This window comes from Eucyclogobius newberryi, unplaced genomic scaffold (genome assembly GCF_026437365.1).
Source record: "Eucyclogobius newberryi isolate DKJ021-1_F unplaced genomic scaffold, fEucNew1.0.hap1 SCAF_19, whole genome shotgun sequence".
Lineage (NCBI taxonomy): Eukaryota > Metazoa > Chordata > Actinopteri > Gobiiformes > Gobiidae > Eucyclogobius > Eucyclogobius newberryi.
The window spans coordinates 14,040,279-14,064,665 of record NW_027315823.1 but is presented as its reverse complement, the minus strand read 5'-3'; the positions used below and the strand labels follow the sequence as shown (position 1 = coordinate 14,064,665).

The window sequence follows — 24,387 nt, the reverse complement described above, 5'->3', positions numbered from 1 at the left end:
ATCACTTTCCACGCTCTATCCGCGGGGGCCAGTCGTGGATAGTGGGCATAGAGCACCAGCCAATCAGAATGAGCCTGTGTGACATGTGCCACTGTGATGAAGACCAACCAATCAGAATGCAGAGATTCGTGTTGTTCGCAAATCAAGTTTTTTTTTGTTTATTACTTGCATAAGGCTAACGCTAAGCAATAAGTATCGCTTAACTTCTATTGATAAAAAATATGCATTTGTTATTAAAAAAAAAAGATGAAAAAAGCCATAAATGACAACTTTCCATACAGTAATAATGGCTGTGATGATTAAATGTAAAATGTTGTTCAAGGTAACAAATGCCACTTTGTGTTGCTGTTTTATGAAACACCAACAATTGTTTGTGTTTTTATTTCCTCCTAATGTAGTAATTGATTAGTATGTAGTAATGTAGTAATTGATTGATTCATGTGCAATTGCTGTCGTGATCACATGCAATGGTATTTATTTATTTATTTATTTATTTGTCTATGGTAGTTTGTATTTATTTATAGGAGATCTTCTACTGAAAGTGTTTTTCAGACTTCCTATAAGTGATCTGTTCTTCTGTATCTACCTCTGTATCTGCCTGCGTTGCACCAATGAAATTTCCCCATGTGGGACAATAAAGGAATATCTTATCTTATCTTATATATATGAATATGAAATTTCCCCATATGTGGACAATAAAGGATTATCTAATCTTATCTTATCTTAATTGCTACTCTGCACTATAAGTGACAGTATCACTGAGATGTTTGATTTGCTCTTTTCATTTTATAAAGTGTAAAATGTAATTTTATGTCAAATGTATTTTCTCACAAATGGAATCTGCCTCTAAGGCATTGTATTATCATTAACAAAAGTGGAAATAAAGTGTGTTTACTTCATCCATACAATCAATGTTAAAGATTTCAATTTTGGACATTTAAAAAAAAAAAAAACACGGTCATGTCAAATAGCCCCCACTGCTTTACTATCTGTACTTTTTTACATCCAATCCTTACAGCTTCATCAAACCTGTGCTTCATGGAAGTGGCCACAAGATAGAGCTGTGACCAAATCAACATCAAGACGTTTGCGCTCCGAAGCTGCGACTTTTGCGAAACTTTCCTCAGATAAACCACGATGAACAGTGAACGTGACGAACAGAGCTAAACGTAAAATAAACACAAAATAAGACATGACAACTGCATTTTTATAACCTAGAAATGATAAAACGCTGTCGATTTGCACAGAAGCAAGAGTACATTTGCATGAGATGAATTATTGATTGAATATTGCGACTTTTCGGCTGCACAAAATGTCAATCAAATACAATGGCGTGCCAAATGTACTTTAAAGATGTGTGTTAAGTACTTTGTGAGTGGCAGAGGGGATCCCGGGTGCAGGAGAGGGCCGGGCAGTGCGCGCGGGGAGTGGCCGCGTCCTGGCCGCGTCCTGGCGCACTGTCTCTCGCCTTTGCGCACATGTGGAGCGTGTTTATGTGGAAGAGGAGCGCTGCAGGTCACGGAGCTACTGGTGACTGTCTGCTGCTGTCGGCCGTCCAAACCCGGGGGGGAATCTAAAAAAGAAAATTAAAAACAAAGACTCGAGGAGGCGACTTTTGGTGAGTTTGATTTGTTTTGTGTATTTGGTGGGTCATGCGCTCTCGTGCGTCTGTTTCTACATTTGGGGATGGATAGGGTTCAAGTTAACTGGGGTTTTGGCACCAGCTGCTTGATCTAAGTGAAGAAAGTCCTACTCAAATCATATCCAAGCAGAACGTTTTAAATACTGTTACATATGTTTCCTTTTGTAGACTTTTCTCCTCTGAGGTTTTGGCTGTCACTGTTATAATTAAACCCGCTATAAATTCCCAGAAAATGAAACCACAAAGTGCATTATTGTTTCACTTTCTCCAACCTCACACGTTTTTTGTCTTTCATAATCTTAGTTGTATTTTTATACCTTTCTTCCATAATGTTGCTGTTTTCCTCTTGTAAAGACCTGTTTTCGTCAATTGGAGCAAGGTTTGTCTCTAAATACTTTAATTTAATACACGTATTGGCCCATTGATGACCTTGTACTACTCCAGTCCACGTTGCTTAGAATAGAATAGACGTATTAAAGACTGACACGGCAGGAGACTCATTTAATATTGTGTATATAATGGATAAAAATGCATATAATTAAGTACATTGAAGCGACAGTATGTAACTTTCTGGACTTGGCACCTGCCTACATGATTCCATGGAAATAAAGGATTTGAAATTGTACTTTTATTACGTTTTTCACGGAGGTTGATAGCCACGCTTTTCTTTTAGTTAATATTTTGACCAAAGTTATGTACTGGGGCTTTAATTTAAGTTGGTTTGTAATCTGAGAGACTCCTCCCAACGGGCGGGTATCACATTGGTCAAAACACTGGGACGACTGGGACATGTCCTGTACAAACTGGGACAACTCTAGAGCTGGAACTATGATTGTTTTGTTTATCGATTAGAGAATCAGAATCAGAAAAAAGTTTATTGCCGTTGTCAGTGAATAAAACACGATTCACAAACTTGGAACTTCCTTCGGTGATAAAGGTGAAACATGAAACAACAAATATAATAGCCAAATATATTTAGAAAAAATTAATAATAAGGCATGGGCAAAAATTGTTAACTAAATTAGATAAAAATAAACTTTGACTGAATATATACACACATATATAGCGTATTAACCGGACTATAAGTCGCACCAGCCAAAAAAGGCATAATGGAGAAGAAAAAAACATATAAGTTTTTGGGGGAAATTTATTTGATAAAATCGAAGACCAAAAACAGACATTTAATCTTGAAAAGCAATTTAAAATGATAACAGATTAAAGAACATGGTGAATAGGTGTACGTATGCTAACGTAACACCTTCAGTCGTAAGTGTCTGGTATGTTAACGTAACATATGAACAGTTATTCAGATAACTATAGCATAAAGGACATGCTAACAAGTTTACCAAAGCATCAGTTTTACCCCAAATCACTAAATCCATTGAATTCTTCTTCTGTGTCACTTGTAAAGGAAGTGCAGATCCTTCTTCCGCGTTGCTTAGAGCCTAGAGCGCCCTCTTGTGGTTGTCAGTGTGAAAATAATGAATAATATCACATATAAGTCGCTCTGGAGTATAAGTCGCACCCCGTTTAATATTAGGCTTTTCTTTTGATTATAAGAGTATTGAATATGTGATCTCACTAAATTTGACCCAGGTAGAATATTTACAGACAAGATAGGCTTTTGATCAGAAACACTAATGTATGTTTCTTACATATTCTTAAAGTGATTCTGCTTAGAATGTCTTTTGTTGTGTGCATAAAGTCCAGAGAACGTTTATTCAACTACTAAATTAGCTTGTTTCAGCCCTTGACAAATCAGTAGTTTAAATAGATTTGGCCGGTAAACAGTACGTCCGGTCACCCTAGGCAACAGGAGACAACAGCACAATGCGAATCCCGAAATCCCTCAATAACAACATCGCGAAACACGTAAACATAACACTTCAACATTTGTAGAACGCTCCACAACAACAACAACAACAATTCATGTTTCCAGTCTTGCTTTCTTTGTTCGGTAAAAAAAACAAAAAAACGTAATGATTATTGTGCAGTAACAATACTTTTAGCCCGACAGTACGCAGTGAGTAAACCTCCCCCGATTGTCCCGCTCCTTTCCTGTCTCGAAGCGCCCCCTCTGTTCCCCCCAGTCCCATCTGTGAGTGGGACCCGCTTCCTGTCCCGCGTTCGCGTGGGACCCGAACGCGGTGCTTTTCCTGTGCCATTGTGTGCCATTGTGTGCCATTTTGTGTCACTTACGGTAGCAGCAGGAGAAGACGTGCAGGTGCAGCGAGTGCCCAGATATTGTAAGAGTCGCCCTATAGTTGTACTTCAGCGTTATATTCAGACCGGGAGAAGAGACGGACTCGTGGAATATACCGTATTTTCTGGACTATAAGAATGCATAATAGAGAAGAAAAAAACATATATAAGTCGCACTGGAGTATGAAATGCGGCTGCAAGTGTGAAAATAACAAATAATATCACATATAAGTCTCTCCGGAGTGTAAGTATAAGTATAAATATAAGTATAAGTCGCACCCCGGTCAAAACTATGAAAAGACGTATCGTCCGGAAATACGGTAATATCTTATAGGATGTATTGAAGTTTTTTTGAGAATGATTGATTTGTTCTTGGGGAAAAATGCCTTTCTACAGACACAAAGTGAAAGAAACTGTAATTCTGCACAAGCGTTTTAAAAGTGAATACGTTTGAGGCTGAGGAGGCCGAGCAAAGTGTCATTGTTTTTAATAGGAGAAGTTGAAATGTGATTTACAGTAACGTCAATGTGGCTAAACAAAGCAAACGAGTTGAATAACAGGGGAAAGGAGGGGAGAGAGAGTGCATTTATGTGAATGGGTTGAATGGTGATTAGCTGAGATTCAAAGGTTTCACTCAGGGCTGTGATTGGCTGACAGCTTCGTTTTGTTTGATGCAATTGAATAGCATGACGGGTTGTTTTAATGATTTTCTAATTTTGACTTTATCTGGAGTATTTATACCTGTTGTACATGTAATATGCATAAATTACACAGAAGAAACAACTTTTTCGACAATCTAAACGTAATTCAACAAAATAAAGTCGCTCTCATATATTTTTATTTGTCTAATAAAAACAATTGAGCTGGGTAATTATGATGTCATCAATTACAAACAGGAAGTGAAATCATAAACCTAAAATTAACTCATTAACAACCTGTTGCTGTTTTGTTGTTCAGAGGAAAACAAAAGTAAAGACATGTTGCTCCCATACGGAAATCAAACCAACAAGCAAAAAAATGTATAAATATTCATAATTTCTTTAACAAAAGAAGAAGAAGAAGAAGAAGAAGAAGAAGAAGAAGAAGAAGAAGAAGAAGAAGAAGAACACGCCACGCCTCATTTCCAAGTTCAGAACATCTCAAATCCAGTTTATTCGGTCTATTTTTGGATGGTAAAACTGCCAGTGCGTCAGTGATCCAAAGAAAACCCATAATCGTTGGGCCCGATTGATAAAGAAAAGAACACAATGACGTACTTAAGCTGAATGTGTTCCTTTCCTTTCTTTTTATACTGCTGGCTCAGACCTTTGATCGAGTCCTTTTAAAGTTAGACCAAAATGTGCTTCTCATTCTCTCTGCTCGTGTCATCTGAGGAAAGGCTGATTTGATACAGGTTGTTAATGTGTTTGAACTTCATCCTTGTTCCCATCACCGGGCTCACTCAGGTCAGTGGACATGGCCTGTCAGGCGGAGCATTCCTCTGTGTGGGAAGCATAAGTCACTGGAGTACAAGGAGTACTGTCTGAAGTTCTGCTGTAAACAGTGTTATGCGTATCGGCGGCAGTGTTACATGAAAACATCCTGTACTTTTGACCAAGGCAGTGTGTGATTGTGGTCCGAGCCAATGTAGTGGACAGAATCAGTTAGTTCAGCTGGTGTTTTCAGTGTGTATTCAGTGTGTTTTCAGTGTGTTTTCAGTGTGTATTCAGTGTGTTTTCAGTGTGTTTTCAGTGTGTATTCAGTGTGTTTTCAGTGTGTATTCAGTGTGTATTCAGTGGGTTTTCTGTGGGTTTTCAGTGGGTTTTCAGTGGGTTTTCAGTGGGTTTTCAGTGGGTCTTTAAGGGGCTTTCAGTGGGTTTTCAGTGGGTCTTTAAGGGGCTTTCAGTGGGTTTTCAGTGGGCTTTCAGTGGGCTTTCAGTGGGCTTTCAGTGGGCTTTCAGTGGGTTTTCAGTGGGCTTTTAGGGGGCTTTCAGTGGGTTTTCAGTGGGTCTTTAAGGGGCTTTCAGTGGGTTTTCAGTGGGCTTTCAGTGGGCTTTCAGTGGGTTTTCAGTGGGCTTTTAGGGGGCTTTCAGTGGGTTTTCAGTGGGTTTACAGTGGGTTTTTAGGGGGCTTTCAGTGGGCTTTCAGTGGGTTTACAGTGGGTTTTCAGTGGGTTTTCAGTGGGTTTTTAGGGGGCTTTCAGTGGGATTTCAGTGGGTTTTCAGTGGGTTTTCAGTGGGCTTTTAGGGGGCTTTCAGTGGGTTTTTAGGGGGGTTTCAGTGGGCTTTCAGTGGGTTTTCAGTGGGTTTTCAGTGGGTCTTTAAGGGGCTTTCAGTGGGTTTTCAGTGGGCTTTCAGTGGGTCTTTAAGGGGCTTTCAGTGGGCTTTCAGTGGGCTTTCAGTGGGTTTTCAGTGGGCTTTCAGTGGGTTTTCAGTGGGCTTTTAGGGGGCTTTCAGTGGGTTTTCAGTGGGTTTTCAGTGGGTTTTTAGGGGGCTTTCAGTGGGCTTTCAGTGGGTTTACAGTGGGTTTTTAGGGGGCTTTCAGTGGGTTTTCAGTGGGTTTTTAGGGGGCTTTCAGTGGGTTTTCAGTGGGTTTTCAGTGGGCTTTTAGGGGGCTTTCAGTGGGTTTTCAGTCGGTTTTCAGTGGGTTTTTAGGGGGCTTTCAGTGGGTTTTCAGTGGGTTTACAGTGGGTTTTTAGGGGGCTTTCAGTGGGCTTTCAGTGGGTTTTCAGTGGGCTTTTAGGGGGCTTTCAGTGGGTTTTCAGTGGGTCTTTAAGGGGCTTTCAGTGGGCTTTCAGTGGGTCTTTAAGGGGCTTTCAGTGGGTCTTTAAGGGGCTTTCAGTGGGTTTTCAGTGGGCTTTCAGTGGGCTTTCAGTGGGCTTTCAGTGGGTTTTCAGTGGGCTTTTAGGGGGCTTTCAGTGGGTTTTCAGTGGGTCTTTAAGGGGCTTTCAGTGGGTTTTCAGTGGGCTTTCAGTGGGTCTTTAAGGGGCTTTCAGTGGGTTTTCAGTGGGCTTTCAGTGGGCTTTCAGTGGGTTTTCAGTGGGCTTTTAGGGGGCTTTCAATGGGTTTTCAGTGGGTCTTTAAGGGGCTTTCAGTGGGTTTTCAGTGGGCTTTCAGTGGGTCTTTAAGGGGCTTTCAGTGGGTTTTCAGTGGGCTTTCAGTGGGCTTTCAGTGGGTTTTCAGTGGGCTTTTAGGGGGCTTTCAGTGGGTTTTCAGTGGGTTTACAGTGGGTTTTTAGGGGGCTTTCAGTGGGCTTTCAGTGGGTTTACAGTGGGTTTTTAGGGGGCTTTCAGTGGGCTTTCAGTGGGTTTTCAGTGGGTTTTCAGTGGGTTTTTAGGGGGCTTTCAGTGGGATTTCAGTGGGTTTTCAGTGGGTTTTCAGTGGGCTTTTAGGGGGCTTTCAGTGGGTTTTTAGGGGGGTTTCAGTGGGCCTTCAGTGGGTTTTCAGTAGGTTTTTAGGGGGGTTTCAGTGGGTTTTTAGGGGGGTTTCAGTGGGCCTTCAGTGGGTTTTCAGTAGGTTTTTAGGGGGGTTTCAGTGGGTTTTTAGGGGGGTTTCAGTGGGCTTTCAGTGGGTTTTCAGGGAAGGCAATGATTGAGTGATGAATTTTAGGCTGTAGGCTTGAATTTTCCCCTAGGCTTAAAAAACTGTTCCAAGCGATTCCAAAATTACAAACTCTACGGAAATTAATATTTGGTACCAATTTTGATACTACAATGATAATAATAAAAACAACATTTTCTTTATTATTTCCATGTGGTTTTATTATAGTTAGAAATATATATTATATTATAGATCAAGGCTAGTTTTGTTCCCTTTGCAATATATATTTGGTAACATGGTATAAAAGCTAAATTATTTTACTACTACTACTATCTATCTACTTATACTGAAACGTCTACTTTTCGTATCGGGACTTTTGGTTTTGTTTCGACAACCTCAACCTTTTATTTTAGAGATCAAGCTTTAAATCAAGGTAAAACCATCCAGCCAATTTATATTTGGCTTTAGTAATCAGAGTTAGAATCCTTCCTTCTTCCCATTCATAAAAACCTGAATACTATAAATGAAAACCTGAATACTACAAATGAAAGCTTTAAATTGGCACAGAAATGTATAAGGCCGATTGTTTATCACTGTCACAAATCCTGCTGAGCGGTTTATAGCAGATTTGATTTGAACTTAGACCCTCTTCATGCATAAACATCTCATCGCGCGGGCCCCAGCCTCCTGAAGAAGGTGACTGATGTCTGCTGTTCTTTCAGAGGGGTCGGTGTGCGCCCCTTTCACAGATCGTCCCGGGACCTGGGCAGAGCTGAGGGTGGGCTCTTCATCACTTTTAATGGAGCCTCTCGACATAGTGCAGCGAGTCATACACAGAGCCACTGCACTTGTAAAGCTTTTATAGACATAGTGAGCAGCTTTACATTCAGGGACCAGGAACACAAAATTGTTCCAAAGAGGATTTTAGCAAGTTGAAGAAACATCTCGGTGTTTTATGTGGGTGATGAAATGGTAAAATAAATTGATTGCAGAGTTTTTTTGAGGCAGAAGAAGACATGTTTTTCTAGATTAAAATATTAAGAAGAAGAACATAACTACAAAAACCTTTATCTTCAGATTTTGGATTAGTTTTAATCATTAGATTGGAGGATAATCCGCTACGCTCAACCAAATTACCTTTTTTCATTGCTTGAATATCACAGAATATGTTGAAAATGCTATGCTTTATGTGATTTTTTTTAGTGCTGTAGAATTCACAGTTTTATTATACTATATCCATCTGGACTCATAACTGCAAAAATGCTATTATTTTCTTCTTCTTATTATTATTTTTTTTACATTGTCCTGCTTTTTTCCTTTATTAATAATGATACTAGTAATTTAATTAACAATTAACAATTATTTTAGTAGTCAACTAATCAAACAATTATTTTGATTGTACACTGAGATTGAAAAAAAAATACAAAATATAGGTTGAAATATGGCCTCTAGATTGATCAAATGTTTGAATAAAATGTTTTATGGATAAAAAAAAACATCGTAAATGGTTACATTTACATTTATACTTATTTTTAATAATGACACTTTCCATGTATTGTGCAGATAACAGTTAAGATGATAAAAATATGATAACTAGTCACAAATAGTCAATTATCGGTAATTGTTGACGCCCTAAATTTAATATATGGATTTGTTTAAGACGTATTATCCCCATTGTATAAAGAAATGCAAAATTCATGTTTGGGTAGTTCAACATATTGCAGCTTAATGACTAACTGTCCATCTGGAAAAGAATACTAATCACCCTTTGCACATGTATTTCCATTATTAATATTCATAATTAGAGTCAGAAGTTCATTCGTGCTTTGAAAAGCATATTCCCACCGCCGGCTCTGTTTTGTGTCACGTCCGCGGGTTATTGTAAAATGACATCAATGATAAAGATTGATGTTAAAACAATACACATTCAGGTGGTACGCGCCAGTGCAGCTGCAAACGACTGAATCACGTCACTGCTGATGAATAAGTGATTAGTGCGACTCGACTTCTGTTACTTACATGTATGGGACCAACATTGATAAAGCCACGTGATGTATTATTTGAAGATTAAGTATAGTAGCTTGGATTTGGCTGTTTTAGGTTGACAAATGATTCACTTTCTGCTTGATATTCATCCATTGTATAAGGTAGTTATAGTCACTTAACATGATTCTTTCCATAACTGGTGATAATTAACTCCTAGGAAATAAATATGACAACAACTTTTGAGGTATTATGTTTCGTCGAAAGCACCATTTGTAATATTTTGGCTTTTAATGTCATCTCTTCTTATAGCTTTTGCTGCTTTCCAGATTGAATACATTCCTTTCATGCAAATCTACAGGTAAAAAATGAAATAAAATAGCCTTTCCTTCATTCATTCATTTTCATTTGCTTGTTCTTGTTGGTGGTCACTGGCGACTTTGGGCCTTAGGCTTATGCTACAGTAAAATAATTTCACTGTATTCCTCAAGTTTGTCTCACTAAAGTTGGTCACATATTGTATGATTATCAATTTTAATCCTATATCTTGCTTGTCCGGTAGTGAGGGGCAGATTGATGCAAAATATTGACATATCGATACTGAAATATGTGTAAAAAAGTATCAATACTCACAGACAAATACTGATATTTACATTTTTATAATACTTTTCCGCATATACATGTATTTACTTTTGCTATTAGTTTAAGCTGGTGTGGAGAGAAAATAATGATAGCCAAGGTAACACCAGTTATAACAAGAGGAATCTCAATACATTTTGTACAAAACTCATCGGTATCACTTTATATATTATGTTACTTGTCATTCTTGTCAAAAATCCCTTGTTTCCCCCTTCACTGTTGTCCATGGTGACATTCAAAGAAAAGCAACTGTAAAATTGTCTTGCACATTTAACCTTCAAAAAGATAAATCCCGCGCAGGACCTTCTCACTGTGAGTTGAAAGTACTTTGCCTCTCGGACGTCGTTTCACTAAATACTGAATGATTTGACTTTACGTCCCATACACAAGTGCGCAGATGCTTCTCATCACCAGTCCGTGTTGTTATTGCAGCGAGTTGGGCTGAATCACTCACATCTTTTGTCGCTCCTCTGGGACAAACGGGAGGCTAAGTGCTTTGCTAAGTGACGGCGCTAAGCTAACGACGCTACAGGGGAACCGCTCTTTGTCTTTGCCTCATTTTTTTCCACCCCAAAACGTCTCATTCTTCAAACCACCCAGGAGTCCTCAGAATCAGACCAACCCTGTACCCGCTCAGTTATTTCAGCTGATGTTTTTATAGTTTCATAAAGTTTCGTCATCCCCGCGGTGCATATTTGAGTGAAGTCCGGGGTTACTGTAACAAAATAAAACTACAGAATCCTTTCCAAACCGCTAAAACTCTCAGACATGGATGAAGGTCCCACAATAACATCCTTTTTGGCCCAGCCCAAAAAAATCTAAAACGATTTAACAGAATAAAATCCATATTCAACCAATTTTCAAATGAAACTATTGCAAAAAAAGCGCATGTTTTTAATAATACCAGGTTTAATCTGGTCTAGTCGAATCATGACGAATGACTAAAGCAAATGTACAGTGATATTGGAAGATTTTTTTAGATATATATATGGGTATTGGTCTGATACTGATGGATTAATTTCCCTGAAACTTGGTCCCAATATTTTTTCAGCAAAACAAATTGAGATGATGTCAATTTTGAGTACGGATAAATGTGCTAAAAAACCCTCAAGTAAAAGTAGCCCACAACATGCCTGTTTAAAAATGCATTTCACATACACATTTAAGAACTGTGAAAGTTCTTAAATGTGTTAAATGCAGTGATTTTAATAAAATAATTGTGCTGATTTTTTTGGTCAACATAAGCAATTCAAATTCTACATTTTTCTACTGAATTTTATGTATGTACTTTTATTTGCTCTAAACTAGGGCTTGAACTCAAAACCTTTCGGCTGGATGTGCTAAAAATAAGCCCACAAACCATACTTCATACTTCAAAAATACAATGCTGTAGATTAAAGTAGAGATGCCTAAACCAGGTCTACAATAGCTGGATCTACATAATAAAGTGGATCTACCCTAATCGAACCATATAAAATGTAAAAACAGCCTAATCGCAGATGGATAATCTCTCAAATCTGGGACTTCTTGTTTTGTTTGTCCAAAGCCTCCTGCTCTTCAAAACTTTCAACATCTCCCTTTTTCCACACAAATCCATCCCACAACATTCTGACGCTCAAGTGCGGAAAGAACATTTATAACTGTGTGTCCAAACGAACGGTTCCCTCACAAGACGATCCCATCACTCTTACGTGGACCGGAGAAGGATGAGGAAGTCAGTAGCTAAAAGGTTTGGGTGCTCCCGCTGTGCTTAGCCAAATGGGTTTATTAATTACACTGATTGATTGGATGTGTCAGAAAGGCCACCCACACTTCGCCACTCGCTGTTGGCTAAAGTTTTTTAACCTGTTTTGAGTCACGGCACATGTTTTTGGGGGAAGATTCTGCCAAACGCCACCTACTAAATTATTACCAATTCACATATCGTAGAAAAAAGCGGTGTCTAATGTGGCAGATATTGTCCACGCGCCTGTGCCCGGGTCTTTTCTTTGCTCAAGACGCTCAAAAAACGGTAAATACTTGTATGAAATTCCTGTGTGAATCTGCGAACTCACCTGAAAGCATGTCAAATATATCGGCGGACTGATATCGGTGCGTTTGGCTGACACCGATATCACTCAATGACGTGAATATTGGCCGAAAACCAATACTGGGCCGACACGTATCAGTGCGTCCCTACTTTGGAGTGTACTTTTACTTTTACTAACGCTGATTTAGGCCTCAGTCCAAATTAGCTGTTTTCCGACATTTCACATCATATTTCTAATTATGTTTTGATACTGGACATAATTATTGTTCATTTTGTACATTTTTTTAAAATTCTGGCACACTAAAAAAAACAAATTTAACGCATTTGTTGGCTTCTTTTGGCCCTTATTTGACAGGACAGTGTTGTATGAAATGGGAGTAAAGAGTGTGGAGGACATACAGCAAACAGTTACCACTTTTTTCATCTCTTTTTCTCCTATTCCCTTACATTTAGACCTTTTTTGTGCACTTGAACATTCGACATAACAAGTAAAATCACTTCATCATCACAGCATTTAACTAATTAACACCATGTTTCCACTTCAGATCACGATATGACTTGCATTTCATATTTAAATTGAATTATTGTGTGTTTTTTGTTTTGAGGATGTTCTTTTTTTGCATTTCTTGGACCTTGCCTGTCTCCATAGTTGGTGGCTTTAACTTGTTTAGGTATTGACTCACGTTTACAGTGGGATTTAGTGCGACTCAGAACACTCCTCAACAGCCTCTGGTTATATAATATGGCAGATTTAACAAAACATTCATGGATGTCTGACATTATTACAATGTTAGGGGCCGTATTCTATCAGCACGTCGAGGTTGTGGGGCCGTGCAGTTTGGGATCCTTCAAGGACGTGTCGAGAAGTCACTGTCTGTCCAGGTTTGGTCCATCCTCTGGGCCGGGGAGGCTCACTGCTGGAGAACAGAATGCTTGTATTGTGGTCAATGGTGGGTAGGATGGTCATTGTGCACTCGGTTGTTTTGCTTCCTCCGCCGCTCTTTCCCGCGTGTGGTTGCTTTTCTGTGTACGAGAGGGACAGAGATTCAAATACAAACGAAGAAGAAAATTATTTTTGAGAATTGTTTGATTTTAATTACCTTTTTATAGACTTTGGTGGAGAAATATCCAGATGTTTAATTGATGTAAATTAGTCAAATACACTTACCATACACACCTTGCCATCCGAAGTCTTGGTAATATTATATTTTTTATATTTTACTGTTGACTTTCCCAAAAACTGGTTGGTTAGAGAAAGAGTTAAAGCCTAATCTTTTTTGGGGGGCCAGATTCAACCTGACTTTCAATGACAATTTAAATCTAGATAGGTTTTGTTTAACTTGGTGCCTTATCAAACCTGAATTATCTAACCTTTTTAAACAGAATTATATGTCTGCCACCAGTGTCATAACATTGTACTTTTGCACAACAAGTCATGTAATGAAAACTCACCAGAACGGCTTAAATTAAATGATAAAACAAATCCATCATGTAATTATGTACGTTATATTTATTTACGCAGCATTTTCCCTGCGCCATCAAACATCATTATAACCAGTGATATGTACAATATTTATTTCTAGATTATGTTTTGCACTCTGCGAGGAGATGATCTGGCCCTGAGTCTGTGCGTGAGGTGTACAGTGAGTGAGAGGTCAGCGGGATGATCTAAATAGCAGGTGTGAATGATCTTAGTCAGACTTCTCACACGTCTCCACATACACGACTCACTGTAATGTAAGATGTGATGCCGTGTCGTCATAGGGACGCATTCAGGGCTCTGGGTTCAAACCAATAAAAAAGATGCAGAACACACGTTACATTCAAAGCGGTGCGATGGCAGTGGAGATCAGCTGGGACCGCCCCCTCGTTGAAACTCCGGACTCAATTTGAAAATAGATTAATTCAATAAACAATGGACAAAATGGGACTCATATTTTTTTGCCATAGTATGCTTTAACCCCCTCTTCCTTTGAATACCACCAATATTAATTTCAAATTTTATTAGAAATTAACTTATTCACTTATTCTGAGTTCTCTATGGTCACGCCAAGCTCTGTTTATTTTATTTTATTTTATTTATTTTTATTTCTTTGCATATGTCAGTTAATTTTATGTATGTTTTTGCTGTTTTATGTTAAAACATCTTTTTGTTGTGCTCGGGTTCCGCTACTAAATGGGTCATGAATTTTTCCCATAATTTAAAATAATAATTAAGCACACGTTATGCATTATAGGTACTGTTATTGGTCTTTATACATGCTTTTGAGTACATTTGCATCGGCAATTTGTAATAATCCAAGGAAAATTTAAACGTTGAGGTTCAGAGGGAGAGGACCTCGTAAACAGGATGAATGAAGCGTCAGTGAAGTTAAATACTACTCCAAGTATGTTTTTGATGAGGGGACAACGTTAAAACATGGTTAAAACCTACAAAAAGTAAATTTAGCATAATATGTTTGCTTTAACGATTTAAAAATTAGCTGCGAGCTAATTAGCTTTGTGGCAACTATTGATCTCAAGTTCTAAAATTGTAACAATATAAACCACTGAATATTTCACGGAATTTAAAGTTTTAAATATGTTTGTTGCACTGAAATAAATTGCGTCATGGACATTTCTTAGCATGTAGCGCGTTAACCTCTGTCGTGCCATTTTAAAGTCTTGATTAAAGCATTTTTGGAAAAGAATATGGAAACAGTTAGTGGGGAATCTACTTCTGGAACTAGAGTGAGCTTCAAAGTGGATGTGACTGCTTAGTTAATTGAGCTGTCAAAACGTGTATATTTTCTGGCCGATGTCAAACCAGACGCTCTTCCAGGATTCCACTACTTTCACTGCTACTTGGCCCTGATACAAAATAACTTTTAACCATTTTAATGCCATGGTATTACACAACCAGATAAGTGATACACACCTCCAGATCTCAAGTAAGCCTGGGCAGGACAAGATTCTGGATAACGATTAGTATAACATGTTTTTAGATTTAGTTAAGAGGAGATGAAACCGTCGCCAGCTTCTCTCTCGGAAACGTTTTTTTTGAGCGATCGTGAAAGCGTGCGGTGACTGACGGGCCGACATAGAGCAGACCACCCAATCGCGACTGCGTCAGAAGAGCTGCACCCGGAGGAGAAGATGGCAGTGCAGGGTCAGAGTCAGTCCTCAGACGACGCTCTCCGTGAGGACAGGAGAGTCGGGCGTAACACGGGGTCAAGGCCGACTCTGGAGAACGATGAACTGGATCGGAAACGTGTTTACGAGTATGTCATCGCGAATGGGGGTGGAGGCTAATGTAGCTCAATGGGTGATGGTGCTGGAGAAATAGATCAAAGCTGAACGGAAAAGCCACAAATTGGTTATAGTAATTGTAACGTTTTTAAATCGTTTCCACTGACAACGATCACTGTAAAAAACACCATTTCGTCATTGTCCATTTTAGAGATGGTAAATAGGTTATCGAATATCGGTGATATCAGAGGTTTTCCCCAGATATTGACATCATGATATGAAAAATGCAGCGGGTATTTGGCACCTATATTTTTTCTGATGTATATACAGTATGTATACATTCCCCGTGTTAACAGACTAATTAATACAATTAGAAAAAGGAGGCCAATTAGGCTAAAATGCTGTATGTTTACCCAATGATCCCAGAAATGGTTTTATAATCCAGATAAAACATATTTCCGTTAATGTATTTACAAAAAGTGAAAAGTTAATTGGTGAAGTTTACTATAACTTAATATTGTATATCGGCCACAACAGTAAAACATATATTATATCAGCTCAAAAACTTAATATTGGACAGTTCCAAGTCAATATGTGCTGACTTTCAAGATGATAAACGTATTTCATATTTAATTTCATATCAAGCATAAAAAGGCTTTAACTCTGCAGTCCATTACATTTTACCACAGAATTGCACATTTGAAAAGCTTGATTTCATATTTGATGGTGTATTTGGTCCACCTGGTAACAGTATATGTAAATGATATGTCATTATGTCATTGTAGACGCCGGCAACTTGTAAACTTTATCTGTTAAAAAGCTCGTCAGTCGAAGTATTAAGTCAACCATAACATTAGCTCATTCCTGTACACAGCCTCCTCACAGATCAGGGCCAAATACTGTGTTTATCCAGAGATTTGTTTAAGTGACTATCGTTGAAATATGTGGAATTAATGAGACGTTCATTTCCAGGAGTAACATCAAACCTGTCCGATAAGAAACATTAATACGTGAATGAGATAAACCAGTGCAAGGAAGATGGAATAAACGCCTTTTTCAATGTTTTTCATGGTAAATTCTTTTGCGTTTAATCAGGAGAAGGCTTTGTTTGGAATTCCAAACGATAAAGTTGTACAGAAAATGAATGTTGACCTAGTTTAAAGGCGGTATGGACGATTTTTCGGCGATTTGAGAACACAGGTGGAAGTGCGCATGCGCACTCCCCCGTGCGGACCGATACAACACACACGTGTGTTTGTTTAGTAGCGCAACGGAGCGCATCACATCGCTCGTCTCCCGTAGATTTCTGTCCACTTCTGCATCAGCTCGAACTGTCTTTCTCCGTCTTCATTTTGCCCCGTACACTGAGGGAACTATATTATGATAGATCCATGCGCTTAGACACGCGGAAACGTGGGGACGAGCCTGACGCGGCTGCAGGTGAGCGATAGGTGCGTTTTATGATTGATACGTGGCAGGACTAATGATTTATCCACGCCACGAGGAAATATGATTAAAAATTTGCTGAAAAAAATCGTCCATACCACCTTTAATAAAGAAATACATTTAGAAATAGAATAGACGAGTACCGTATTTTCCGGATTATCAATTGCTCCCAGTTTAAATCGCACGAGCCAAAAAATGCATAATAGAGAAGAAAAAAACATATATGAGTCGGGGTAATTTATTTGATCAAATCCAAGACCAAAAACAGACATTTCATCTTTAAATGCATTTTAAAATAATAACAGATTAGAGAACATGGTGAATAGGTGTATGTATGCTAACGCTAACACCTTCAGCTACATGAGGCACAGACAGAACTGTGGTAAGTGTCTGGTATGTTAACGTAACATATTAACAGTTATTTAGATAACTATAGCATAAAGAACATGCTAACAAGTTTACCAAAGCATCAGTGTCACCCCAAATCACTAAATCCACTGAATTCTTCTTCTGTGTCACTTCTAAACAACTCCACAAACTCCGGAGGTAGAGGAAGTGCAGATTCTTCTTCTGCGTCACTTAGAGCCTAGAGCGCCCTCTTGTGGTCGTCAGTGTGAAAATAATCGACACATGAAATGCGGTTGCCAGTGTGAAAAGAATGAATAATATCACATATAAGTCGCTCCTGAGTATAAGTATAAGCACCCCGCCCAAAACTATGAAAAAAGGTGCAACTATAGTCCGGAAAACACGGTATGTGAAGTACGAAACAGAGGGAGAACGGATTCCTCCAACCTTGCCAAAATTTAAACAGATGCATTTGCAGTTTTTTTTTTTATCAGACAGCGATGCTTTTGTACAATTTCCAAACAAACCACAACCTCCTCCTTTATTTACTCCCCAGTAGTCGACTTTCCTGTCACGCGATGGCCGCCTCCCCTTAAACTGTAGCTGGAGCAGACTCTATTGTGCAATTGTGCTGATCCTGCCTCTAATTAATAACCGCTTATCAGCTCTGGGACAACAATAAAGTATTTCCCCCACGCCAAAAGCTTCCTTCCGCTTCGGGACGATCGGACCAGACGGCTTCTGGCGCCGACCCACAGAGACAGTAGCTATAAAAGAAGATCCTGGAACGTGACCGTACTTAGTCAATAGACGGGCTAAAGAGGTTTATTAGCTGCTTTGTTTTGATTTAATCTGAGCCAAAATCTAGCCATTGTCCCTCAAAAGACGCCGTAGTTTTGTGACGTGCAGTTTATTTCATGTTTTCACGTTGTATTGTTGATTCATTTTGCTGGGGTTTCCCCAAATTTAGCTAGCCTATATTTTCCAGCTGGATTTAAACTTCACATTATTTCACTTTATTTATTATTTGGCTGGAAATGATACACTTTTTGAACGCTGAATGAAATTGAAAAGTCTCGAGAAACGGTCTGCAGTCTGTAGATCATAAATCGCTCTCATTTGTCTTCGGAACGTCACTTTTTTCCTGGACAATCCCCGTCATTATGAGAGAACGTTGTGTATATTGGCCAGATGGTTATTCACTCCTTTATTCAGCTGTCTGCGTTCTAATTGCATGTAAAGATGGGAGGTATGACAAAAATCATTTTGTGTAATCTTAAGTCTATATATAAACAATATAAAGAGACACCAGTATGTAGTAGGACTGCAATGATTGATCGACTAAATCATGTCTATAGTCATGTTTATAAAAATGAATCGTAGTCATATTTTTATTTGATAATTGTTCATTTTACAGCTGGACTATACAGACTCTAAAACGCATGCTTTTTTATAACAAAGACAGTGGCAATATCCAATCGAAATGTCAAAAAAGACAAAAACTATTTCCAATTTTCATCAATAATGCGCTTGATTCATAACTCTTCTCTATCTAGAACCTCATTTCAACCTTTATTCGGTTGATAATGAATTTTAAAAGTCTCAATGTGCAATAGAAAGAATCGATTGATTAGCTGAATAATCAGAAACACAAAAAAAATCGCTGAAATGCTCGTTAGTTTCAGCTCTTGTATGTCAATTGTTGTTGGTCTTCGGAAAGAAACCAGAGTAACATTAAAAAAAAAAAAAAAACACTGCAGACTCCATCCAGAGAGAATGAAACAAACAGCCTTTAGGTGTCTGGTCTAAACTAAACATCTTGTCAGTCTTGCGGGTCTGTTATGTCTACATATATGCACAAGGCACATAAGCGGTGTATACATTATAGGTTTACATAGAAGGGAAAAGGCCTTGTTTTATTCTCTGGGGAAACGTTTATTTGAGTAACTGCTGGACAATGTACTTGACATGGAGGTCTTTATTTTGGAGGCCATTGTTCCTCGTTCCCACCCAAGCAGTTAAATGGGACGCTACAGGATGTGTGTCTGTGTCGGACTGTGTGAGTGAGTCCCCGATGTGCCAGAGCGATTCTTCTTCTATCAGGTATAATGCAGAGGAATGTGGTTATTTTATATATATATTTAAGTGGTTTATACTTTTACTGGTGGGTTTGGCCATGAATGAATTAACTGTGGCTCAGAATGTCACAATATCAAATGTAAGACTTGCTATTATTGTGAGAAAAAACGATTATTCAGTGTACATTATTGACCAAACAACAGTGAAATCTTTCCTTTTCTTTCATTCTCGTGGTCTAACGTGTTACTGTGTCTCAAGTTTGTGACCGACTGAACTTTCGGAAATAAAAACTGAAAGTTAAAAGTGACAAAAACAGCCAGATAAAAAGTTATTTACATTTAGGTCTATTTTTTTGGACTAAAAATACTTGATTTTGCTTCTAAAAACTGTCACGATTATTATTTTTTGGGACCTGAATAATCACAATTATCAATTGACATGAGCAGCTGTCTGTCACCATAAGAGCCACAGTGAGGGGCCTCGACCCCCACTGAGCCACTTGACTGGTCCTGCGTATTTACATGATTTAGATTATAGCCAATTGGGCATTAATCGTGATCAATTAATTTATTGTAATTAATCATATTTCAAAAGTGTGATTCATGTAATAAATCGTTTTTAATCGATTGAAACACTTTAAAATGTTAAAATATGCTATTTACAGTCATTTTGTTTATCGGCCTGACACTTGATGTATTTTTATTTCACTCAATCCGTCTGTGTAATTACAGATTTACTTCATTATTTTTATACCACATTCATTCGCAAAAGTATCAATATTGCAATAATTGAAACTGCAATAATCTAAATATTATCACACATCATCACCAGGTTCTTCTTCTGACAAAAAGTCCTAAATCATCCTTAATCTTGTGTTTGTCAATGTTAAGCTTTTATTTTGACAAAGTCTGACTAGTGAATTTAGGCATGTCCATTTTTAGTTTATATATATAGCTGAAATAATTGTGCCAAAATATAAGTAGTAATTAACAGCCATTTTGCAATATTTTCCAATATCATGAAGCCCATTCTGAAAAGTTGACTCAAATCCAATCCAGATCATTTTTCTTGACCTAAAGCCAAAGTGTGCGTAGCAGGTTGTTGGTAATGCCCATCTCCAGACAATAGTTTTACATCCAAACACTCGAAAACTCCTTCCTGTGTTTTATGGCATTGAACTTGCACTTCACACCTCAATACTTCTGTGTTTCCTGGAGAACCGCTATTGACACTCGGCTCCTTAAATCCAGCGGCACAATCGGACACGACTGGTGAACTTTAATGTCAGGCACTTAAACCATTTGAAAGACGCGCAGTTTGCACCACTTTCCCACCTCGCTCAATTGGCTTTTTTTGTATTTATTGCGGCAATTACCAAAGCGTTTATGTCGTTCATTCTCAAGCATTGTTCCAGCTGTTTTTTTTGTGTCTTTTGTCCATGTAGAACTCAAATAATATGCATATTTTTATCTGAGTGGGGCATTTATAGCTCAATTTCCACTCATTATAAGCAGTATATTGTCCAAAAGTAGCCTCATAGTGTTTTTTATGTTTCCGTGTATAAAAGTGTGATTTGACTGCTTCCAGTAATAGAAAGTGGCAAATAAACATAAAAATGGAGATTGCAACAGCTTTTCCCCCTATATATCTAAATGATTCTAGGACATGGAGTCAGTGGAGTAATATTACTGAATTTATCATTTTACACATGATAAGAAGTCGTTGCTTTTTGAGACCTCTCATTTTTGAATAGCAAACAGTGTGATAAAAGATGACATGACAAACTTTTCAACCTTTTTTTTCAGACAAAGCTTTATTACAGATGCTCAAAATTGCTTTATAATTGCTTGTATTATTGCACACATTACATACAGTATCTGCTGCTCAATAAATTATGGATGGAAAAATGTATTTGAGGTCAGTATTTATTGTAATTATTATTATTTTCTTTGTATTAGTGGTACTTTTTGTTTTTTTGTTGTACAATAAGTATTAAGCTGTGGACAGTTGAATAAAAACATGTGTTACTCTTACATACAAACTGAATAAGTGTTTCATTCTCCTACTAATGTGTTTATGTATATAAATATATATGTATTTATTTATCACAGCTCATGCTTTTTTGTTGCTGATTATTTTTTGTAGATGATCCTGCTTTATTTTTTTTCTTATTTTTCAATTGTGTGTTATTAACATCAATTACCATCAGAAACAAAAAGGAGCAGAGAGAAGATTTAAAATATATAAATATATATATATATATATATATATATATATAGATATATATCTACATATCTATATATCTATATATCTATCTCTCTATCTCTCTATCTCTCTATCTCTCTATCTTTCTATCTCTCTATCTCTCTATCTCTCTATGTCGTGTGTGTCACGACAGCACATAGATTGCACATGAATTTCACAGTAATTGCACAGTAATTGCACATGAATTCCAACAGCAATTGCACATATGACAGAATTGCACATCAGTATTAGGTTAGGTCAGTATTGCGAGTGTTCAGTACTAACAGTTTTTGTTATAAAGTCTGACAGCAGCAGGAAGGAAAGACCTACGGAACCTTTCCTTCACACAGCGAGGGTGGATCAGTCTCTCACTGAAGCTGCTCTCCAGAGAGGACAGAGTGTCCTGCAGGGGGCGACACTCATGGTCCAGCATAGATGTGAATCTAGCCAGGACCCTTCTGTCCCCCACCTCCTGCACCGAGTCCAGAGCACAGCCCAGGACGGAGCTGGACTTCTTGATGACTCTGTCCAGCCTCTTCCTCTCCCTCTCTGTGATGCTGCTGCTCCAGCAGGCCACACCGTACAGGAGGGCTGATGCCACCACAGAGTCGTAGAAGGTCTTCAGGAGTGGCCCTGTCACTCCAAAAGACCTGAGTCTCCTCAGGAGGTAGAGCCGACTCTGGCTCTTCCTGTACAGTGCATCTGTGTTATGAGTCCAGTCCAGTTTGTGGTTCAGATGAACACCCAGGTACTTGTATGAGTCCACTCTCTCAATGTCCCGTCCCTGGATGTTCACTGGTGAGGGGGCAGTGGGGTGGCGTCTGCGGAAATCCACCACCATCTCCTTGGTCTTCCCCGCGTTGATGAGGAGGTGGTTCCGCTGACACCAGTCCACTAAGTCCTGTGCCAGTCCTCTGTACTCCGCGTCATCGTCGTCCGTGATGAGTCCGATGATGGCAGAGTCGTCAGAGAACTTCTGCAGGACACAGCTGTCCGTGTCATGTCTGAAGTCTGCAGTGTAAAGGGTGAAGAGAAAGGGCGCGAGGACAGTGCCCTGGGGCGCCCCCACACTGCAGGTCCGAGTGTCAGACACACAGTTCCGGGCTCTCACAAACTGGGGTCGGTCTGTGAGGTAGTCCAGGATCCACTCTGCCAGGTCATACTCCACACCAGCCGTCTCCAGCTTGTCCCTCAGGAGCAGCGGCTGGATGGTGTTGAAGGCGCTGGAAAGATCAGAATCCTCACAGAGCTGCCAGGCTTTTCCAGGTGAGAGAGAGAGCGGTGCAGCAGGGAGATGACAGCGTCCTCCACTCCGATGCCAGACCGATATGCAAACTGCAGCGGGTCCATGGCTGAGCTCACGGTGGAACGGAGGTGGTCCAGGACTAGCCGCTCCAGTGTCTTCATCAGGTGGGACGTGAGAGCCACTGGCCTGAAGCTGTTGAGGTCTTTGGGGCGCGGTGTCTTAGGCACAGGTACCAGACAGGAGGTCTTACAGACCTGTGGTACCACCCTCAGCTTCAGGCTCATGTTGAAGACATGCTCCACAACTCCACACAGTTCATCTGCGCAGGACTTAAGGAGCCTGGGGCTGATGCCATCAGGTCCTGCTGCCTTCCTCACTTTAATCCTCTTCAGCTCACTCCTCACCTGTGCTGCTGTGACAGTCAGTGGTTGGCAGGGGGACTGTGTGCTGGGGGGATGGGTGAGTCCAGGCGAAGTGGGGAGCTGATGGTCCGGGGCAGATAAGCGAAGAGGAACAGATGCAGGGCATTGTCCAGCTGTGGAAGAGGGAGCATGCAGCTGTGCAGGGGGAGGGGCGGGTGACCGATCAAACCTCAAGAAGTGAGCATTTAAATCATTCACCCACTGTAGATCCCCCTCTGTCTGGGCAGGGGGGATTTTGAAGCCCGAGATGGTTTTCAGGCTCCTCCACACTCCCTGAATGTTCTTCTGCTGCAGCTGCTCCTCCATCCTCCTCCTATAGCCGGCCTCAGCCTGCCTGATCTTCCTCCTCAGCTCCTTCTGCACAGTCCTCAGCTCCTCCTTGTTCCCTGACCCGAAGGCTCTCTTCTTCTCCTTCAGCAGAGCCTTCAGTTCACGGTTAATCCATGGCTTGTTGTTTGGAAAACACCGCACCGTCCGGGAGGGAACAATGTTCTCAAAACAGAAGTTGATGTAGTCCGTGATGCACTCTGTGATGGTGTTGATGTCCTCCCCATGTGGTTCATAAAGCTCAGTCCAGACAGTGGTGCTGAAGCAGTCCCTCAGAGCCTCCTCGCTCTCAGCAGACCACATCCTCACCTCACGGGACACCACAGGCTGCCTGCGCACGATGGGTTCATACACAAGCCTCAGATGTACAAGGTTGTGGTCCGAGCTGCCCAGGGGAGGGAGGGGGGAAGAGGAATAAGCCTCCTTGGTGTTGGCAAAAAACAAGTCCAACGTTCTATTCTCTCTGGTGGGGCAGGTAACATACTGGGTGTATGTTGGTAGAACAGAAGAGGGAGAAGCATGGTTAAAGTCACCAGAGATGAGGAAGAGAGCCTGTGGATGCTGTGTTTGCAGCCTACAAGTGCAGGAGAGCAGTGCTTCACAAGCATCTTCAGCATTGGCAGACGGGGCCACATAGACTGCGATCAAAATCACATGTGAGAACTCCCGGGGCAGATAATATGGCCTCATGCCAATAGCCAATAGTTCAATATCCCCGTTACATAGCTGCTCCTTCACTGTGCAGTGTTCGGGTTTGGACCAGCTCGTGTTCACATACACCGCCAGACCTCCACCTCTTTTCTTCCCGGATTTTCTCGTTCTGTCCGCCCGCAGCAGATGAAAATTGTCCAAACCTACAATAGAGTCTGGCATTTCTGCTGTTAACCAGGTCTCTGTGAAAATGAAGACGCTGCTGTCCCTATAAATCTTCTGGGACCGCATGAGGCTCGCTATTTCCGTCATTTTATTTTGAAGGGACCTCACGTTACCCATGACTACGGCGGGAACCGACTTCCTGTTTGTCCCTCTCTTCT

At 39.9% G+C, this 24,387-nt stretch overlaps 2 protein-coding genes across 2 annotated transcripts in view; one reads left to right on the top strand and one right to left on the bottom strand.

Moving 5' to 3' along the window:
• manbal (mannosidase beta like) overlaps positions 1-24,387 on the bottom strand; it is a 401,671-nt gene that overhangs the window by 63,287 nt on the left and 313,997 nt on the right. The window lies entirely within an intron of this gene.
• Positions 1,511-24,387, top strand: part of LOC140365388 (semaphorin-3D) — a 113,983-nt gene continuing 91,106 nt past the window's right edge. The window contains exon 1 of the mRNA XM_072451787.1: positions 1,511-1,618. The gene's annotated coding sequence lies outside the window, so the exon portion shown is untranslated. The remainder of the gene's footprint in view (positions 1,619-24,387) is intronic.